General features: G+C 41.3%; 2 pseudogenes; both read right to left on the bottom strand.

The window, feature by feature from the left end:
* Positions 1 to 2,151: 2,151 nt before the first annotated feature.
* Positions 2,152 to 2,646, bottom strand: LOC103657021 (annotated as a pseudogene).
* Positions 2,647 to 5,078: 2,432 nt separating this feature from the next.
* Positions 5,079 to 5,986, bottom strand: LOC121103375 (annotated as a pseudogene).
* Between the last annotated feature and the right edge of the window lie 1,617 nt (positions 5,987 to 7,603).

Genomic DNA, 7,603 nt, shown 5'->3' with positions numbered 1-7,603 from the left:
TCAGGGTTTCAGAATGTCTTTAGTGTATATCTGTTCCCTGATCCTTAGGGGGCGGAATTCCGTTGTTGTTCATCAAAGGACATCCACTTGCCCCTGCGGGGCATTCTGCAGGGCTACTCCTCTACTCCAGAGTTAAATACTCAACAAACAGACAAAACAAACAAACAAAAAAACCAACCACATAACAAACAGAGCTAAATACATATGAAGATAGTATGCATATTAAATGCTTAAGAGTGTTTCTTTTTTGTTCATATAACAGAAATGATAATATTATCTATGCCATAAGTTTGAGGATTATGAGACAATAAATGTCGAGGACTTACGTGCCAGGTCCATGGTACATAACAAATGCTAATTAACATTGTTATTATCACTGTGGAATATAAAACTTCGATAAATGGATATCTTATATAAAAACATTACTAGATAGGAAAATTCCATATTGAAAAGATGCTAATAAGCCCCCTACTTATTTGTAAAGTTTAATGTAAATATTTTTCAAAATTCCAGAAAGATTTTTTTAAAGGGAATATCTGATGAATTGATTCTGAATCTTGCCTGAAAGAATAAAAGAGCCAAGAAAATTTTGAGGGGAAAAAAAAAGAAGTACTGCATACAGGATAATCCCCTGGGAGCCACGTATGCCCTCCAATCTTATCAAACTATAAATTGCTTGTTGTTCCTCAAATAAAATGTTCTAATCCCTATCTCTTTACCACTACCGTCCTCCCCTGTTTTTTCTCATGGTTTCTGTTGATGGGGTTGTGGAATACAGGTGAGGTTCAGTGGGGTGGAATCCAGAGCCGACGACCAAGAAAGAATTCTTGAGGCATCTTTGGTGCAAAATGGTGGTTTGTTAAAGTACGGGGACAGGACCCGTGGGCGGAAAGAGCTGCTGCCCCAGGTTGTGAGAGGTGGCTAATTATATACGATGGGGTTGGGGGAGGTAAGGAAAAAGGGAGGTTGAGAAAGTACTTTCATATATTAAAGAACTCGCAGGATACTGGAGACCTGGTTATCGTCAAGCTAAGGCTGTCCCTCCGTCTAATGAGGCACGAACATGAAGACAGCTGGGAGTCTCCCAGAGGAACGTTACATTCCTCCTATCACAAGTCCTTGTCAATGGGCTTCAGGTTTAAAAGAAATTTTATTTTATTTACATTTCCTTCTGCCTCAGCCTCCCTCGATTTTATGGAGGGGATGGTAACGTTAGGGCTCCGGGAAACTGAATTATGGGTCTCCGGAAGTTAGGCTATTGATAAGAAAGCTCCTTCCTTGTAAATCACTAGGACATGTGTAAACTGAGGGAGACTCAGGTCTTGCAGGATTGTGATCTCTGTTAGTTAACTATTTGTTTTTCCTTTTCTTAGCTTTAGGGCAGCCAGGAGTGACTGAGGAATGTCACGTACATCCCATGGTGGGGGAGGGGGGGTTGCAGGGTGTCAGTTTCTGCTTTGTCCTCAACTTGCCTTCTGTTCCCTCATCACTGTCATCTGGAATTCTATATAAATTTCTGCCCAAACACTACCATTTCTAGGGCCAGGCAAAGTCCCATCTCACCACTAAAGGAAAGAATCTTCCCTGACTACTCTACCCTATGGTAATCTAGCCTCTGACCCTCTTTAACCTTTATCAAGCATTTGGCTGTAATCTTTTTTCTGCCTAATACCGTTAAGTAGCTATTCACAAGTTTTTTACTTATCTTCTGATTAGATTGTAAACTGCTTTAAAAAATTTTTTTTTAAGTTTATTTGTCAGAGAGAGAGAGTGCACAAGCAGGGGGAGTGGCAGGCAGAGAGAGAAGCAGGCTCTCTGATGAGCATGGAGCCCAATATGGGACTCAGTCCCAAGACCTTGGGATCATGACCTGAGCCAAAGGCAGACGCCTAACTGACTGAGCCACCAGGCATCCCTAAATTGTAAACTCCGTAAAGGCAGACTCCTGTATTCAGTTTTCCCTGAATTCTTCATACATCTACATAGTAAATACTCCTCATGTCCTGGTTTTGAAAAGTAACATGGTCAATCCAAACATGACCCAACCCATACATCTACTGTTCCTTACAGATTTTTCTAGAACCATGTTTATACATTTTTTGTATAAACAGAGATTTTCTGCTAGCCCAATAAATTTTTGAGTTTTTTATATCAGAACTTGTCAGCTGATCCTGTGTCTGAGCCACAAGGCTGCAGTTGTTCATCCTGCAGGAACTCAGTTTAGACGTCATAAACAAAATTTGGATCATCCTTCTGATTTTTCTCAGAAAGTTCATCCCTGATGCTCTTTCTTTTGGCAAGTTCTTTGCCATCTAGTTTGTTCACGTTTTCCACAGGATCAATGGTTGTTTCCTGTTGAATTTGTTCCACTGGTTTTTTTGCCAGACTTTGCCCCCACAAGTAACCTTGTAAAAAACTGAATAACTTCTCTAGCTGTCTCAGGAATGCTTGTTCCAGGTAATTCTTGTGTTGTCAATTATTCTTTAATAGTTCAGCAGCTCTGCTGCAATCTGAAAACTTTGAAAAGTTTCAGACTGGCATGATGCATTGGTGACTTTTCCCCTTCGTTTCATTCTCATAGATTAAGATAAGAGCTGGAGGCTGGAACCTAATTCCACATTTCTTGGCACTGCACATCATTCTCACATACACATTCACATCCCTCTGGATAAATCAGAGGAAATCTGATGAAAATGTGTTAGTCACATGATGACTTCCTGCTGGAAGTGGAGGCGGAGACAGGGAGCTCCCTAATCCAGGTCACAGGACTAACCCTGGGGGTCAGGCATAGCTAATATACTTCAATTATATTTGCCAGTGTATCATTTAGAGATGCATTTGACAGAATAGCAAGTAAACCCTCCACACTAGTTTAAACACATATATTTTGGTTAAATAATCAGTGTTTATCTATTATGACTGTTAACTGCTCAGCTATAGGAGGTTTCATGTTATATTTCTACTCTCATACCAATTTTAAATTTCCCCAAATTAGAATTAATGTATTTTAATCTGCTTGGCTTCTCCATGCACAAACTATTTACTCATTCCCAAATTTTCAACAGAACATGTGAGGAATTCTATCAATTTAACTTTCTTCTTCAATACATTCCTCTGCCATGAGTTTGTGTAATCTGTAGGCTGGCTGTATAGCTGTTAACCGAGGTTTGCATCTCTCTACATTAAACAGATCTCATTAGCATTTCTGGTGGGTTGAATCTCCAGTTTCCAGGAGTCCATATTGTCTTCTTTTTCACTTACTTACTTTACAGAGTTTTGCCTTCAGTAATTCCTGGAAAAGCTTTAATAGAACATTTTGAGAACTTGCCTTCCTGAAAATTTCTCTATTCTAAATCATCCTGGAGTTTAGTTTGACAGGCATCCAATTTTAGTTTTGAAATCATTATTTCAGAAAGTTGGCAGCATTGCTCCATTGCCTTCCAGTTTTCAATGTTGCTCTTTAGGAATCTGAGCCATTTTGATTTTTCTCCCTTTGGATATGACCTGTTGTTTGCTTTCCAGAATCTTTAAGAATCTGTTTTTTCCCTCCAATATTTTTTTCTCTTTCCAAGTTTTTGTTTAAATTCTAGTTAATATACAGTGTAAAATTAGTTTCAGGTGTGGAGTTTAGTGGTTTATCACTTACATACAACACCTGGTGCTCATCACCAGTGCTTTCCTTAATACCCATCACCTATTCAACCCATCCCCCACCACCTCCCCTCCAAACAAACCATCAGATTGTTCTCGATAGTTAAGAGTCTGTTTCTTGCTTTGCCTCTCTTTCTTTCCCCCCACCATGTTCGTTTCATTTCTTAAATTCCACATATGAGTGAAATATATAAAATGGAATATTACTCAGCCATAAAAAAAGAATGGAATCTTGCCATTTGCAATGACATGGATAGAGCTAGAGAGTATTATTCTCCCAATATTTAAAATTTAGATATTGGCATATTTTAATTCATTTCTCATTAAACAAATGAGCCTTTTAGTTTGTAAATGGATGTGACAAACCATCTTGAATAATTTCTTTGATATTATTCTCCTCTCCATGTTTATATTTCTTTCTCCTAGGGATATCTATTATTCAGATAGTCACTGCCAGAAAAGTTTTGCTATCTTTCTAATGTTTCTAAGCTCTTTTCCCTTCTTCCGATTTCCTAGAGGTTGCTCCATATTACCTTCCAACCACTCTGCTCAGTACTTTATCTCTTCTGTCATGGTCCTAATTCCCAAAAGGTCCTTTTAGTCTTCCACCATTCATTTTAATAGCATCCTATCCTTGCCTGTGCATGAAATAGTTTCATAGCTCATCAACAATATTATTACAAATTATAGAACTTTATTCTACTTCTTTAATATGCTTTGTTTTTTCCATGTTACTATCCCTCCCCCACCCCCATCCATTTGTCTTTGTGTTTTTCTTTCAAGGTAGAATGTTTCTTCAAGTGCCTGCTGGTCTTTGACTGATCCATATTAAAGGATTAGGCCTTTATTTTTTAATTAATAATTTACTTTTTGAGAGAGAGAGAGAGCAGAGTGAGGGGCAGAGGGAGACGGTGAGAGAAAATCTCAAGCAGGCTCCACACTCAGTGCAGAGCCCAACGCCAGGCTCAACATGGGGCTCAGTCTCACAACCCTGAGATCATGACCTGAGCTGAAGTCAAGAGTCGGACACTTAACTGACTGAGCCACCCAGGTGCCCCAAAGGATGAGGCCTTTAAAAGTACATTCAAATCATGCATGGTAGGACATGAAGAGTATCAGGTGGGCCTTCCATTGGGATTATTATATAGACCCTGCCATCTCATTAGGGTAACCACAAGTGTTACTATAAGTGAGCCCCTTTTTCTTGGATCATGCAGTTTTTGCAAAGGAGAAAACGTATTTTGTTGCGTTGGAAGGCAATATTCAATGAGAAAATTAATGCATTTAGAAAATTAAATCACAGGACTGAAATCTCACATTGAAAACAACCAAGATAAATTTTAAATGAGTCTACAGTTAGACCCACAGTTGTTGAATATTTTGTACTTAAAAATTTGTTGACTGAATGGTAGCTGTTTGTAAAGGGACTATTTGGAGATTTTTGTTTTACAACTGACAAAGTAGATTCTTAAGATTTGAATGCATGGCTGATGAAGAGATAGGGGCTGAAAGCTGGAAAACAAGCAGCCAGGAATGCACTGACGTTCAAGAGTCGCAGGCTTTGGGTGACAAAGCAAGTCATACAGAGTGATAAGATGGAGGATAAAAAATAAAAAGAAACAAATGAGCTCACCAGAAGCAGGACAGTGTGAGTGGCCGTGGTCTCTGGGGAAACTCTGGGAGAGAGACTGGTGTGAAGGTACTGGACTCTCTGCTTATGTCTTTGCAGGAAGAGCACTATGGAGCCACCGGCCCAAGCCATTGGTCCCAAACACAAAATATCAAGGAAGGTAAAGAGGAATGCATAGAGTGAGCTTATGGATGAATCAGACCTTTCTGTAGTACACAGTCCAAAATTGATTTTTGTAATATTTACAGTATTCCCTGGTTATTTTCACTGGCACGACAATATTTATCAGGAGATGAAGAATCCAACAGAGGCAACAGGAGGGCTGAACAAATCTAGGAGCTTTCAGTTTGAGTTCTGCCCCCCTGGAATTATTAGGACTAATAGTGATAGCCTGGAAGCCACTCAAAAGGCAAGTGGTGCATAGAGAAACCCCTCGGGCCACCCTATGAGTATAAAACGTAATCTTGCACACAGCTTTTTCCAGGAAATAGTCCAAACAAAAAGCTGCCAGTGTCTGAGGGATTCCCCTAAAGATAAGGACTAGAATGTTGGCTGAGGCCAATTGGTTCAGAATTAGATCTGTAGGTCTCTGAGTATGTTTAGTGAACAAAGTCAATATATAAAAACAAAGCATAAGAAGTTATCTAGGAGCCCAACTACAGTCTGGAAGAGGAGAATCCCCATTAACAACTCATAAGAAGCCATAATGTCAATGTCCAGAAGGAGCTTCAAAGCCAGATAATCTAGAGAGAAAGAATATGTGTTACTTTCCTTAGTGTGGCAAATTCAATATTAACAAATTTCACCTTTACTCATATTTGCAAAATCTTACTTCATATTATTGGATATGCAAATATTGATTCAAATTACTCTGAAAGCATAAACTGGCTCTCTTCCAAGTATATATGATTTGCTAGCATTTGATTTAAGATATGTGGATGCATATTTATGAATGACATTTTTCTAAACATAGGCTACACAGTGGCAAAAATGGCCCCAATAATTCACTTCCTTTTCCCACTCTGTAGTTTAAATATTGTAAAGGGAGTGAGTAGGGGAATGGGTAAGTGGGTGATGGGCATTAAGGAGGGCTTGTGATGTGATAAGCACTGGGTGTTATATGCAACTAATGAATCATTAAACACTGCATCAAAAACTAATGATGTACTATACGTTGGCTATTGAATTTAAGTAGAAATAAATAAATAATAAACAAACTGTTCTCTACTGATTCATCATAAAAAAATAAATATTTTAGATTATATGCCAACTTTTAAACAATCTGGAGCTTTTGTTTCTCTTTAAAAACTAGAAAATGCGGGAAGGAGTTAAGATGGCGGAGAAGTAGGGGACCCCTTTTTCAGCTGGTCCCCTGAGTCGAGCTGGATAGGTACCAGACCAGCCTGAACATCCATGGAATCAGCCTGAGACGCAGGAAGATACATCTGGATCTCTACAAACGAACATCTCCAGCGCTGAGTATTGAGGTACGAAGCGGGGAGCCATGAAACCGTGCACAGATATCGGAAGATAAACGGAAGGGGGAGGGAGCCGCCGCGTTTGGGTGCCAGGAAGCGGTAGCCACCTGCACGGGGGAGCGGGTGGACTCGCGGACGGCACCGCGAGAGAACAGACTGAGACCATGAGCCTGGAACGTGCGCCACCAGACTGAGGGCCGCCGGAGGAGCATCGGAGCGCATGGGGGTGGCTGGCGGCTGGCGGTATTAGAAACACAAAGGACAGAGACACACCGGCCCTGGAAGTGAGGGCTGGGACGCCGGGTGTGGGCGCACATCCTGGGTCGCTGCAGGGTTGAGCAGCACCAACAGAAACAGAGTTAAAGTGGCCAGAACGTCAGTGGAGACGGTCCGCGATCCCTCTGTTCTGAGACAGAGGCTGAGATTCGGCCACTGCTGCTCTGACTCTCAGAAGAGGCACAGCAAACCGCCAGGGAAAGCCGCCAGAGAACAAAAGCCTGGAAACACCGGCTCACAGTGTGCCCATCCCCATCCCCCCTCGCAGAGGACACAGAGATTCTACCCAAACAGGGTTGCCTGAGTATCAGCGTGGCAGGCCCCTCCCCCAGAAGGCAGGCTGAAAAATCAAGAAGCCGACATCCCTAAGATCCCTATAAAACAAGGGCGCACGGCCTGGGTCCCGGTCAATAATTTGGATTCTGGACAACCCCGCAACCTCTCCTCATCAGAATGACGAGAAGGAGAAGTCCCCCCCAGCAAAGAAAAGACAATGAGAGGCGCCTGGGTGGCACAGCGGTTAAGCGTCTGCCTTCGGCTCAGGGCGTGATCCCGGCGATCCAGGATC

The sequence above is a fragment of the Ursus maritimus genome, unplaced genomic scaffold (genome assembly GCF_017311325.1).
Source record: "Ursus maritimus isolate PB19 unplaced genomic scaffold, ASM1731132v1 scaffold_19, whole genome shotgun sequence".
NCBI classification, from domain to species: Eukaryota; Metazoa; Chordata; class Mammalia; order Carnivora; family Ursidae; genus Ursus; species Ursus maritimus.
This window is presented reverse-complemented; position numbering and strand designations above follow the sequence as displayed.